Source organism: Eulemur rufifrons, chromosome 19, assembly GCF_041146395.1.
Source record: "Eulemur rufifrons isolate Redbay chromosome 19, OSU_ERuf_1, whole genome shotgun sequence".
NCBI classification, from domain to species: domain Eukaryota; kingdom Metazoa; phylum Chordata; class Mammalia; order Primates; family Lemuridae; genus Eulemur; species Eulemur rufifrons.
Genome location: NC_091001.1, coordinates 11,192,833 through 11,207,937, shown reverse-complemented (window position 1 = coordinate 11,207,937; position 15,105 = coordinate 11,192,833).

Sequence of the window (15,105 nt, the reverse complement as noted above, 5' to 3'; positions counted from 1 at the left end):
TGTTACTTGTTTAATGGCCAGTAAATACACTATTTAAAAGCATTATCCTATTCCATGATGTTAATGGCTGTGGTAACACATGCCAGATAGACTAGAGAATTTTCTTCATTTAGGGAAGATAATGTCTGATTTACTATTGTATTAGTTTGCTAGGACTGCCATAGTTAAGTACCACAAATTCAGTAGCTTACAAAAATGTATTCTCTTACAGTTCCTGAAGCTAGAACTGTGAGATCAAGATGGGAGTAAGACCGATTCCTTCTGAGGGCTGTGAGGAAGTGTCTGTCCCATGCCTGTTTCCTAGCTTCTGGCAATCTTTGGTATTCTTTAACATGCAGAATCGTCTCCCTGATCTCTGCCTTCATCTTTACTTGGCATTCTCCTTGTGTGCGTCTGCCTCCAGATCTCTCCTTTTTACAAGACACTGGTCATGTTGGATTTAAGGCTTACCCTACTCCAGTGTGACCTCATCTTAACTAATTATATCTATGATGAAATTACATATTCTTCTAAAAAAGGTCAGGGTTTAGGTCTCCAACATGAATTGGAGAGGAAGGGAAACACAATTCAATACATAACCTTGATATTCAAAACTGTTTATCTTACAATAGGAAAGTGTATTTGTTGGATTCTTATTTGCAAGATTGAAAAATAACTCTGGATAATATTGGCAGAGAGAGAATTCATTAAAAGGATAATGGGTAGCTCAAGAAATTGCCAGAAAGTTTCCAAAAAGCATGCTCAGAGATAGAAGAAGACATAAGGAGCTCTAGAAAACCAGACCAGAGCTAAAATCAGGCCATATCACAGCTAAGTGGGGGACACAGCTGCAGCTCTATGGAACGCTGCCCTCTGCCTCCACCAGCACCACACTGACGCTCAGCCTTGGACCCTCACACTGCTGCCTTTTGAAACTGGATTGTTGATCATTGCTGCTGCTGCTCAGATTTCTTAGCTTCATATTCAAATTGTTGATTCAGGGACAACTCTAGACATCGAGTCTACACCTTGGTAGTCAGAATGGTTAAAAACTCTTCTTTTCTACAGTGGGATGTGAGCTCTTCTAGGAAAAAGACGTACATACTGGGAAATGCTGGAAATATACTAATGAAATTTACATATTGGACAGGTTGGGAATGACAAATGCTCCCAACAATGTGCTGTTATTATTTATTTCCCGATGCTTTTTGAGAGTGTGTATAATATGAATAACTGTATATTAAGAGATTATTTGCATATGGGGGAGTGAGGGAGTAATTTGTGGAGTCACTGTGACAAGCAATAGTGAAATAAGCACCGTGAACATTCAAAGGTAAGAGACTTTTTTATGAGTCTAGGCCAGCCCAAGTGCCCATCAGTACATCAGTGGATTAATAAAATCTGGTATTTGTATACCATGGAGTACTACTCAGCCGTAAAAAAAAAAAAAAAAAAAACAATGGTGATCTAATACCTCTTGTATTATCCTGGATAGAGCTGGAGCCCATTATGCTAAGTGAAGCATCATAAGAATGGAAAAACAAGCACCACATGTACTCACCATCAAATTGGTACTAACTGATCAACACTTATGTGCACATATGGAAGTAACATGCATCTGGTGTCGGGCAGGTGAGGGAGGAGGGGGAGGAGGTGCAGTTCTCACCGTCTGGGGGATGGACGTGCTTGAAGCTCTGACTCAGGTGGGGCAAAGGCAATATATGTAACCTAAACATCTTTACCCCCGTAATATTCTGAAATATAAAAATACAGAAAGAAATGAGGCCTTGGATACAAATAAGTAGAGAAAGCGGCAAGGCGCCTAATAAAGACAGAAACAAAGAAACAAAAAACTCTCCATTAGCCTCATATGAGGCCACAGAGATAAACTTTTATTAGCAATTACTTATACTCGTTTTTTTTCATATCGGCATCAATTTTTAATAAAATTTTATCTCTGTTGTCTTAAATGAGTCAGTGGACAGTTTTTCCCTTACTTCTCACTGTGTCATTTTTCAGCCCACTGCAATCTGGCTGGTACTCCCAACATCACACTGACACTAGTCAAGACAACGCACTCAAACTTTCCTGTTGATAAAAATAAACATGTCCTCATTTATCAGAAACCCTAAGCAGAACTTAAGGAAGGCTGCCTTACCGAGGGAGAGCCTGGGGCAATTTTACCCCTGCCACTTTCTCCATGACTTCCCTGTAAAGCCACAGCAAATCAACGTAAAATAAGCAAAGCAAGTCCCCTACCTCCACCCTCGTGGCCTCCAAGTTCATGATGTCTTTACTAAGGCTCTCATACGTAAAAATTCTAGAGACGTCACCATTATGCTTTTGTTCCCTCATAAAATCTTTTTCTCTTGCTTTTGGCAGCAGCGCTATCTCTTGATTTTCTAGAACATTTGTGGCTATTTCTTCACAGGGAACTTTGCTGATCACACCTCTTTCATCTTACATTTAATGCTGCAACTCTAAAACCTGAGTACAAGTTGTCTTCTCTCTCCTTTAGATCCTTTCTTTAGATGATCATATCATTTCCTGGTTTTCTGCTAGCTATATGCTGATTATTCCCAAATTTCTACAGATTGCATAGAACTATGTACTGAATTCAATAATTAATATCAACCTCTTATTTGGTATTTTCTCACCTGCATTTTCATTTATCACTTCTAAAATCTAACATTTTTCTCTTAAAACTTGCTTCCATTCCAGCTCCATCATACCAGTAATTGTCAATTCTGTCAAAGTCAAGATATTAAGAATTATCATTGATACTTATTGCTCACTCACTCTCACTATCTACTCATCTGTAACTTAATTTGTTTGTACTGAGGAAAAATAGTCTGTAGTACAGCCATTTCTCCCTTTCTACTGCCAGCTACTCTCCCTACTTGTACCTCTTCAATCAATTCCCTACAGAACAACAAGATGGCATTTTGAAAATACCCTCCCACTCAAAATGCATAAAGACTTCCAATTGTCTTCATATGTCCAATTTTCTTCACATGTTTTCAGAAGCCCTGGGGCTTAGCCCCTGCCTATCTCTCTCACTTCATCTAGTGCCTTTATTTTTACAGACTTGAAGCTTTCTTTTAGTCTTTTAAAGGTATTTAGTTCTTTTCTGCCTCAGGGCCTTTGCACATGCTACTATTTCTGTCATAAAAGCAAGTAGCATGCACACTCATATATCACCTAAGTAACTTTTTTCCTTTAACTCTTCCTTCAAGATCACCTTCTGTTAATTCAGATGACATCTTGTCACCCTCTTTGAGTGAACTTCCATAACTATTGCAAATATACCTACTTCATATTATCTCTTACAAAGTTGCGCTTTTTTCTTTGTAATAGTTGCTAGAAATTACATATTTAATATTTTAATCATCTAATGTCTCTTTTCTTTTTTAATTTCAGAATATTATTGGGGTATACACATTTTGGTTACATAATTTGCTTTTGTACAGTTTGAGTCAGAGTTATAGGTGTGCCCTTCACTACTAATTGTACACCTGAAGAGAGCAAGAATCACTAGACATTTAATAATTACCTGATTGCCTGGCACAAAGTACAGTCACCTGTCAAGTTTACATAGAAAAGAGTAATGGGCCCTTGGGTTGTACATGAGTGGATCAATAAAATGTGGTATATGTATACCATGGAGTTCTACTCAGACACAAAAATCAATGGTGAACTAGCCCCTCTTGTATTATCCTGGATAGAGCTGGAGCCCATTCTGCTAAGTGAAGTGTTCCAAGAATGGAAAACAAGCACCACATGTACTCACCATCAAATTGGTTTTGACTGATCAACACTTAAGTGCACATACAGTAGTAACATTCATTGCATGTCAGGCAGACTCGAGGGGGAAGGAGAGGGTGAGTATATACACACATAATGAGTGTGACGCACACCGTCTGGGGGATGGACATGCTTGAAGCTCTGACTCAGGTGTGGCAAGGGCCATATATGTAACTTAAACATTTGTACCCCTGTAATATACTGAAATAAAAAATAAAAATAAATAAATAAAAGGAGTTAAAGTGTTTTAAAAAAAAAGAGTAATGGAGGATTAAAAACAATACAATCTAATTTATAATAGTTTCCTATATTCACAAAATATCAAAGAAGAAAATATATCGACACCCTTCCACAAAATTAGCTAATGATGCCTAGGCCATTCATGTGTTCTCACATGTGAGTAATTTTATTTTTTTCACATTCTTACCACAATATCTTAAACACAATTGTTCCTAGTTTATAGTTTTTTTGTTATATATAACTCATTATGAACATATAATCATTGTATTTAACTTGCAGATAAAGAATCTTAAATTTATAATAGGTGAATAATTTTTTCAAAATAACAGAATTAACCAAGAATAAAAAAAGAAATTGTGCTTGATTATTTGGCTTCTGATGGCAGGTTTGAAAAAATCACTTCAGGTGAATACATTTCGAATAGAAAGCTTTGCTCTTATACACATTATAATTAACTCTGCCATTTCTTCATTAAGCACCCATTAACTTCAAAGTCCAATTTTTCTGCAAAAAGGTCAATATGAACCTTTTCTTATCCCCACTTCATTTTGTACCTTCACCGCTAGACTGAGTATGAGACTGTGTTACTTGAGGGCTCAGATTGGAAGGGCTCAGGCAAGAAAATTATTTCTTATGGTTTCTTCTATAAAGGGTGATGTCACTGAAGTATAATGAAAGTTAGACATTAATCATGTATTCGTTAACTTGAAAATCATCTGTGCATTTTAACTGCAATAATCTTAAAAATTATTTGTAATTAAAATTTTTATTACATTTTCCTCTGAAAAGAACAAAACATTTCAAATACACAGAAAGCAAAGGTATAATTTCTTAGATATAGTAATTACTAATTTTGAGCTTTGTCACTTTTTATAGTAAATTCACTAGTATCATATACCACATTATTTGGAACTCAGCTGGTATGCAGTACTCACATGACAAAAGTAAAATAATATACTAATGTTAATATGAACAATTATCACCTGTACATGATTGGTCATACACATCATTTGTGATTTAATTTTATATAAGTCAACATGAATACAGTGCAGAGATGTTAGTAAAATGATGGAGAATAATATTGTCATGATTACTGTAAGTTTATTGTTGAGCAGATGCTGAGGAGGAGAAAAATAGGAGCAGTTAGTTCCTTTAACTCAATAAAACATATGGAAATGAATGCTTTCATTAATTATTGGAAAAATAATGGGGAAATGTTCTACTTCTCTTTAAGAAGATTATTCAAATACTTGTTTTTTGGAAGGGCCAGATAATTATTTAATAGCCTTATATTTCTAAAATGCTATGATTAAAAAGGATATTTAATCTAAATCAAAGTTATATGTCTCAATGCTTTCCTCTGATTATTTATTGCATATTTCACTTGCACTGACTTTAAATGAGCTAAAGTAAATAGTCAGGATATGATACAAATGCATGCTTTCTCTCACTTAGTAACCCACAATTTTCTCACTCTCATTATATTCCTTTCCATCCCCAAATCATTTGCTAGATACTGGGCATCTTAGGACTGCTTACTCTCTCAGTTTTTTCTTTTTTAATTCACTTTACATTTTTCTTGCTCCCATACACAATCAATTGATGTAACAATTAATTCTATGAAATCTTTTTCAACTTAATTCAATTCAAAAATCAATGAATAATATATCTTGTCAAAGAAAAAGCAGAGCTTAACAGTAATTAAAGTAGTACTAATAAAAACATATTTTATTCAGGAACTATTGCAATAGGGGAAAAGAGATCCCTCCAATAGAACTGGGCACAATTTTGAACACAGCAAGGGAAGGCGGATTCTGGATAAACCAAGCTAACAGGATTCTTCTTAAAGGCAGGCCAGGGTAATCAGTCACCCTCTAGGGGTTGGTGGAGGATGAGGAACCTGAACAGATAGATATGCAGGGTGATCAGAGATCTAGTGTGATAGATACTGGCTTAACCGACTTAGCAAGATTCTTGCCAAAATTGGACAAAGCAGAGATGGACATGGAAGCCCAAAAGTTAAGGTTTATTTAAGAAGAGAGTTCAGAGGAATCTGATTAAAGTTTGATCAAGGAGAGAATCTTTATCAATGACTCCAGCACAGTATTTGATGCTAAAGATATAAAGATTTTTAAGCAATGGCCCTTATCTTCAAAGAATTGAGTGTCTAGTGAATCTGATGAAAGAATAAAGAACAAACAACAGAGAATAAATAAAGGGCTGAAGTGAAGGCAAGGGGGATTAAGAGATATTAGAAATGGTTCACAAAGGTGGTATTTGAGCTGCACGTGGAAGTGTAAATTATTTTCCTAAGCAGAAAAGCAGACAATTGCAATAGAGAGAAGGAAAGCATCTATCAGGCTGTAGAGTTGTTAGGGTCTGAGCATGTACAGGAATTATAGAGAAATAATAAATAAAGAAGATGAATAGGGGTAAGTGTAGGAGAAAAAAACTGTAGAGAGAAACTGACTTCATGTTTGACATCCAACATTTGTTTCCTAATGCAGATTGGCATGATAAAGTTTTTTTTTTAAAGAGTTAATTGTGGTAAAAGTTTGAGTACACTCGATTCAAGAAATAGTAGAAGCACATAAGAAACATGTTACCAAAAACAAAAACAAAAAAATCCCCAAAAGGAGGAAGTACATGACAGTCTTCCCTTCTCTTATTGTATACATTATCATAAAATAATTCTAACTGACCTTTTCACATTTCCCACCTTCTACTTCCACATTAATTGGTTTTCTGTACAATAAACTCACTTGATCTCCTCACATTTTTTGTTCTACCATATACTGCATTTTTAAAATATATTAAATCAATTATTAACATTTTACTATTTCCCTATTTCTAGCCACAGAATATATAATGTTAAACCTGTGTAAGAAGGTAAATACCAAAATCTCAATTTGTTTTTGATTATTTGTCTAGACAGTTTAGAACAGAGCAAGGACCCACCAACAGGCTTTGCAGACATGTATAGTTCAGCATTATATACTGCTTCTAATTTAGTCACACACGAGAACATATACATTTTAAACATAAGTAACCTTGCCATTATATGCATTGCTAAATGATGACATGTTCTGGATAATCAATCACTGAAATAGTAAACCCCAATGATAAAGAATTAAATCTCAACAGTAGTATTCAAACTAAAAGCATTTTTTGTACTTATCAGATTAAGATCTTCAAAGGTACTGGCTCACAAGATTTACTTGTTATATTTCTGAGTTCATGTCATTGCTGAATTCATTTCTGGTGGCAGAAAACAGAGATTGCACATATATTTCAATTAAGATAAACATCAGATTGCTTCTTAGGCTATAATGGCTAGATAGTATATAACATTATGTTGGGGAAACATTATTGCTATAGAAGATATCTATACTTTATTATTCATAAACTGTTAACTAATCATTTACTTACTATTCACTGTTAATAAACTGACTAGCCTACTCTTCACTATGAAGTAACTATAAGTCTTATCTATTCTTTTTTAATTAAATAAGTTTGAGTAAATCATTTATTTTGTGAATAAAGATTCATATCTATGAAATGAAAGTTAAGCCAATGATACATGTAACGTATTTGGACTCTGTGAGTTTATTTACCAGATGTTCATCTCTATTTAAAATATAAGTCTGCCATTTTTTAATGTCTGCTCTCAATCCTTTCATTTGGTAAGTCACACTTTTTTTTTTTTTTTGCACCTACAATATGTTCAAGATAACTGCCTACTAAGTTCAAAGAACCACAATGGGAAAATGGGTTAAAAGAAGGTGTTTCCTATTTCCAAAAAACAAAGCTGAAGAGAGAGAAATAAGTAGATAATGAAATATTCTGAGGAATAATGATATTTTTCAATAAGATAGAGAAGAATGATGGCCACTGGATTCCAATAATTCTATGAAAAGAAATGCCCCTTACTGGCCCCTGCAGTCTCACCAACTTTAGCTTTGAAAATGAAAGCTCACTAACACTGGTAAAAACAGTTTCACCATCTCTTAGCACGCCCTGGATGCATTTTAAAGGTTTTTGTGCTTTAGGGTTCTTGGCATCAATTGTACTGTTTTACACCTTTAGGGCATCAGCCAAAAATAAAGCCAAAGTGGCTTTTTTATTTTATTTTTTTTCCTGTGTGCATCTTAGAATGACTCTTAAAAAAAAATAGTAACAAATGTTGATGAAGATGTGAAGAAAAAGAAAATCCTTGCATGTTGTCGATGGGAATATAAATTAGTAGAGTCATGATGGAAAACAGTATGGTGGTTTCCCAAAAAATTAAAAATAGAGCTGCCATATGATCCAGCAATTCCACCTCTGAATATATACTCAAAGGAACAACCCCATTAAAAAGTAGGCAAAAGACACGAACAGAAATGTTTCAAAAGAAAATAGACAAGTGGCCAACAAACATATGAAAAAATGCTCAACATCACTAATCATCAGGGAAATGCAAGTTAAAACCACAATGAGATACCATCTATCCCTGTCAGAATGGTCATTATTAAAAAGTCAACAAACAATAGATGCTGGAGTAGATGCAAAGAGAAAGGGATGCTCATACACTGTTGGTGGGACTGCAAATTAATGCAACCTCTATGGAAAACAGTATGGAGAGTCCTCAAAGAAATAAATGTAAACTTACCATTGGATCCAGCTATCCCACTAATGGTTATCTACCCAAAGGAAAAGAAGTCATTTTGTCAAAAAGACATCTGTACTTGAATGTTTATTATAGCACAATTTACAGTGACAAGGATGTGGAATCAACCTAAGTGTCCATCAATTCATGGGTGGGTTAAGAAAATGCGGTATATATATATATGTACCGTAGAGTACTTCCCAGCAGGTAAACAGAATGAAATAATGTCTTTTGTGAAACTTGGATGGAAAAGGAGACCATTATCCTAAGGGAAGTGTCTCAGGAATGGAAAAACAAACACCACATGTGTTCTCTAATAATTGGGAGCTAATCGCTGGGCACATACACTCGCACAAAGAGATGTAAAGGTCATTGGGATCCAAGAAGGGGAAGGTTAAGAGGGGGTGAGGGCTAAAAACTTATTTACCAGGTACAATGGACACTATTCAGGTGACGGGAACACTAAAAGCCATGACTTAAGCTTTATACAAGGTATCCATGTAACAAAAACATCTGTACCCCTTTAGGATTTTTGAAATAAAAATAGTCTAAAAGGGAAGTGAAATTAATTTCATCAAAGAGATATCTGCACTCCCATCTTCATTGCAGCATTAGTCACAATAGCTAACACATAGAATAAACCTAAGTGTCCATTAGCAAATGAATGATCAAAAAAATTGGTATATGTACACAAGGGAATGCTATTTAACCTTAAAAAATTCCGTCATTTGCATCAGCATGGATGAACCTGGATGACAGTATGTTATGTGAAATAAGCCAGGTACAGATAAATACTGCATGATCTCATTCCCATGTAATATCTAAAAAAGTTGAACTCATGGAAGCAGAAAGTAGAATTGTAGTTAACCAGTGACTGGCACGTGGGGGGTGGAGGGAGTGTTGGGGAGATGTTTATTAAAGAACATAAAATTTCCATTAAATGATAGGAATACATTTTAATGATACATTGTATAATGAGATAACTGTATTAATAGCAATGCACTATATTCATGAAAATTGCCAAGAGAATAGATTTTAAGTGATCTCACCATCAAAAATGGTAAGTGTGTGAGGTAACGTATAAGTTAATTTGGTCAATTTATCCTTTCCAGAATATATACATATTTCAAAACACCATGTCATGTAGATAAATATATAAAATTTTTATTTGTCAATTTAAAAATGTAAATTAAAAAGGAACTACTAGGTTAGGTGAATACTAAGAAAATAGTGACTATGTACTTTCTTTGCATAATTTCTGGCTACTCTTTATTAATGAAGGAATCAGGGGAAAAGATTATAATATGACACTTAAAGTTTATCTTAATACTTTTTTAAATGAAAGACTTTATGTCACTTGCTATAAAGAGAGATCAAAAAAGTCCTATATTTTATAAAGAATGAATAATCCTTCTTTTTCATGACTGGCATATCTAAGAATAAATGAAATCAATTCTAAGGGAATATTCTGCTGATCACCATAGAGACATGGTCTCTTTAATAGTGTTCTATTGATGTTTTTAAGACAGCTATATAATTTTTCTCTTTAAATCTGTGATGTGTTGGGTTTTATTAATAGATATATTATTATGATGTTCACACATTTCCAAGATGAGTCCTACTAATAATACATACAATTGTATGCATTACTGGGCACCTTTCGTAAATCTTTTATTTAGGTCACTACATGATTATAAGTGAAATTTGCCTATAATATTTCATTGTTATATTGTCTTTCTTTGTTTTTATTTTTAAGGTTATGACTGTATCATGTAATGGGTTGTGTAGTGACCCTTCATTTGATCTTCTCTAGGCATTTTGTAAGTGATTGCACTTATCATATTCTGAATTTTTAAGTAAATTATCTCAGTATGAAATTATGGGGCACTATATTTTCAAACAATAATAAGGTCTTATGTGTGAAGGAAACATCATAAAACACTCAAGAGGGCATAGACTTGATATGCTTAATTCAAATACAGTTAGACAGAAGGCACAAGATCTAGTGTTCAATAGCACAATAGAGTGACTATACTTAACAATAATTTATTGTATAAAATCTAAAATAGTAGAGTTGCAATGTTCCTAACCCAAAGAAATAATAAATATTTAAGGTGATTGATATCCCAATCACCACATTGTATGCTTGTATCAAAATACCACATGTACTTCATAAATATGTACAACTATTACATATCCGTAAAAATAAAACATAAAAAAGAATGTTTCACATAGCACGAAAGAAAACAAAACTTTTGTCTTTTCTACCAATCTTAATCAAATTGCCATACTAACTTTCAGAAAAATGGGTTTATATTTCAATGCATAGAAGGTATATGATAAAAGAAAAAGAAAGAATATTAAAAAAAAAAACCTACTTTAACTGGCTCATTTGGCAAAATAAATTGTTTGTCACTATATGTCTGTAACTATAGTGTAATCCTCAACTAAGACAGAAATTCTGTCCATTCCCATGATTTTTTTTCTTGGGTATGTTTTTCACCAAAGTATATGGAGTTAGCCTTATGTGTGCTAAATATTAATAATAATGAAGATTAAAATTCTCTTTTCCTAAAATATGTCATTGCATAGTTCCTGCTAACGAAACCATCTCAAACTACTTTTTAGCTTTTTATTTACTACCTTCTGTCACATCTCTAAATTTGCTTTTTTTTAAAGAACTATCTATCTTAGAAGAATTAGTGTGCATTCTTCATACAGGTGTAGTTTTACTTATCAGCATAATTTAGGTTTAAAAGTTTTAATTTAAAGGAGCAAATTAAATTGAAATTATGCCTCCCTTGCCATTTATTTTCTCTGTAAACATTGTCAAGAGAGGGAGGAATTCTATTTTCAGCATCTGTCCCTGAACTGACTTCAGCAGGCTCTGTCCCACATGCAGAACACAATTACAATATTTAGAAATGACAGTAGCACTAATCTCACTAATTTCATTAGACTGAATTATTTTCATGCATTTTGTTTAAATTGGGAATGCAGAATTTATCAAAATATCATCTTCTTTTGACTATCTTGTGGCTATATTCATAATCACAAGGGGTCACTTTAGAGATCAAAGGATGAGCTAGTAATGAATGCTGACAGGTAAGGATAAAATAGCTCCTCTCTATGTTTATTTTATAATATCCTTAAAATAATTTTTCCATAGTGTTTTGAAAGTCACTTTTTATTGCTATTTTTCATTTTGATAAATTATTTTGAAATACAAGTAAAATCATTTTTGAGTAAGTAGCAAATGGAATATGCTATTGATATTCTTTTCTTATTATATTTTAGTTTTGGAGAAAAATAGTCTTGCCTCTTCAATTTGCCAACTGCTCTTTGTTTTTTACTTCAGAGTAGACATAAAAAATATATAGAATTTAAGGTATTTTTATTGATATAAAAGCACTGTTCATTACGTAATTGTAGTTAAAACATGTGAAATATAATTCATGAAATCTAAGACTGCATAATTCTAACTTTTTTCTTCTTTTATTTTCCAATTTAGAAAATAATTATAAGTTAAATAAAATGTTCTTTCTAAGTCTTTCAATTTCACACTTGCTCTTTTATTTCAAAATCATGAATTTGTTAATTCTGTAAGCTTTTTGACTGCACAAAGTTATTAATTGCTACATATACTTAGAGCACAAGTGATATCATATTTTCTTATTGTAAATTTAACTTGGTCTCCTCTATAATAACACTGGTGGTTGGTCTTGATGCTGTGATTTTTCAAGTCTATCTTTCCTTCTTTGTAATAGAAATAACGTGTTGGAAAATTTCCCAAACCTGAATGGACCATTGAAAGACTCCAGTAGGTTGTACCTTCACTTCTTTTTTTCCCGTGTGGGAGATGTTCACTGAGCTCCCAACTTCTGTGGCTTCTAGTGGGCTTCCCCCACCAGCAACCCCAAAGCCACTGATGAGAGCACCCACTGGACATGTCCACCTTCTACACATGCTGATAAGCTTGCAGCTTCTGACATCTCAGTCTCCTGGAATCCATCATCACTCAGCTAAGAGCTTCTGCTTACCTTCCACAGTCTTTTAAACTTTAAAGTTTAAATCCTTCATACCATTCTCTTCCCAGACAATTCAACATAACTTCTTCTTTGGCTTAAATCTCCAAGTATTAAACATTGTTTAAAGTTTGCCTTCTATATTTTTCACCATAGCAATTTTCATCTTTTCTTCTGACACACACACAAACTAATCCGGAGGGGTAAATTGAGGCCAGACCGTAGGAAACAGTGCTTAGATACAACTTGGAGTGGGGTTGTGCATGGCATTTGATATATCTTTCATTCATGCTAATGAGTCTACACAATGAAAAGTGCTATATAATTTCTCAATAAGTTTTTCATGTACTCTGAATTTTTAAAAATATCATCCTACTTGTTTGCATTCCTAAAATTATGTTTTGAACTTTGAACAATGCAAATTCCTAATTTAAAAGAAAGTGCCTGTTTACACAATCACTCAGAACACAAATGTGAATATATGACTATATGTGTTCATGCATATAAGCACACAAAAATATATGTATACATATGTATGTAATACATAATACCTATATTTATATTATGTTAAGAGAGAATTATAAGACAGAATTCATCATAGCCCTTTATTTTTATTTTATTTATTTATTTTTTGAGACAGAGTCTCACTCTGTTGCCCAGGCTAGAGTGAGTGCCATGGCGTCAGCCTAGCTCACAGCAACCTCAAACTCCTGGGCTCCAGCGATCCTCCTGCCTCAGCCTCCCCAGTAGCTGGGACTACAGGCATGAGCCACCATGCCCGGCTAATTTTTTCTATATACATTTTTAGTTGGCCAGATAATTTCTTTCTATTTTTAGTAGAGATAGAGTCTTTCTCTTGCTCAGGCTGGTCTTGGACTCCTGACCTCGAACGATCTGCCCTCTTCGGCCTCCCAGAATGCTAGGATTACAGGCGTGAGCCACCGCACCCGACCGCTCTTCATTTTTGATAGGAGTTGAAATCAAGTAATCAAGACAACCTGAAATATTAAATATTAAATTATTTTTTCTGTTTTTTACTCTCCTTACATTCTGCATAGTTGCAAGATTGACACTCATAAAAATATTAATTTATAGTTTCCACACCCTGTACAAATACCTCTGATGGCTCTCCTTTGCCTAAAACAGAAGTTCAACATTGTTTTCATTTTTATCTGGAAATAATTATGACAAATATTGTTCATATAAATAAAATATGCCTATGATCCTATAGTCAAAATTATATGAGTGCTATGTATAATGCATGCAGGATATGTATGATCAACTGATTTCTTTACTACCACATAACATTATGCAAGTGAAGACCTACCAACAAGCTAAATTAAAACTTATTCTAATTTATATTTTAAAAAATATAAATATAAATTATATGTTTACTTTAGAAATTAATTAGTAACAAGGCCCTTCCTTACATTGTAATGTGTTACATCACAGACAAGAATTATTAGCTTGAAGGCTAAATTTCACACTCAAATTTGCAATAGAGGCCTTACTGTTCAATTGATATGTACTTCTTTTCCCTTATTTTCTAATATCCCTGTTCTATAACCATTCTCATGACATGCTTCTGTTCAGTGCAAGTAGGAAATTTCATTTGTAACATTTCCCCCTTCTTTTACTTTTCCCAGTCTTATTTCTTTTGTCTTAATACTTTATAGCAAATATTTATCATGGATATGAGTCTATAATAATCTGATTTCTCCCTTTGTAATCTAACAGTATTATTTTTTAAATACATTTGATTAATTATATATGTCACCACAGATTCTCAATAAACCATATGCATGTCCATATGTGCCACACGTAGGCATACACAAGCACACACACAACTGATATATGTGCTCCTAACTCCACTGTAAAATGTGTATGTCTATCAGCTGAGGTCATCTTGTTCTTTATGACTCATGAATTACCTCAGTCTTTCTATAGGAAAATGTCCGAACCATTTTATCTATTAATTCATAGAGACATATAATCTTGTGGTTTTTACACTGCTTCCCGTTGATTCCAAATTTCACACGTGTCACCTCTTGTTGTGACCACTTGCTTCTGATCCCTCTGAATGTGCTGCATGGACCTAGGAGTGCAGTTCAGTCACTCTTCTCCATTTCAGAGACAGAGAGAATTAAATAAAATATTTTAGCAGGTCATTCTGTGTGTTCCAGATTTCAATAAATTTATACAAAAATCAATGACAAGATTTAATGTAGAGCACAAAAATTTAAGTTTTAATAATAGGCAGCCCTGTTCTTTGATATTCCACCACTCTACTATTAGGAATTCATATTGACCACTTCTGTAAGGTTTGGCTTTCTGCAATATCACCTGTCCCTTTCTCTCCAGTCTCTCTTTCCCCTTTCTTCTCCCCTTTCCTTTATTTCTAACTTTCTC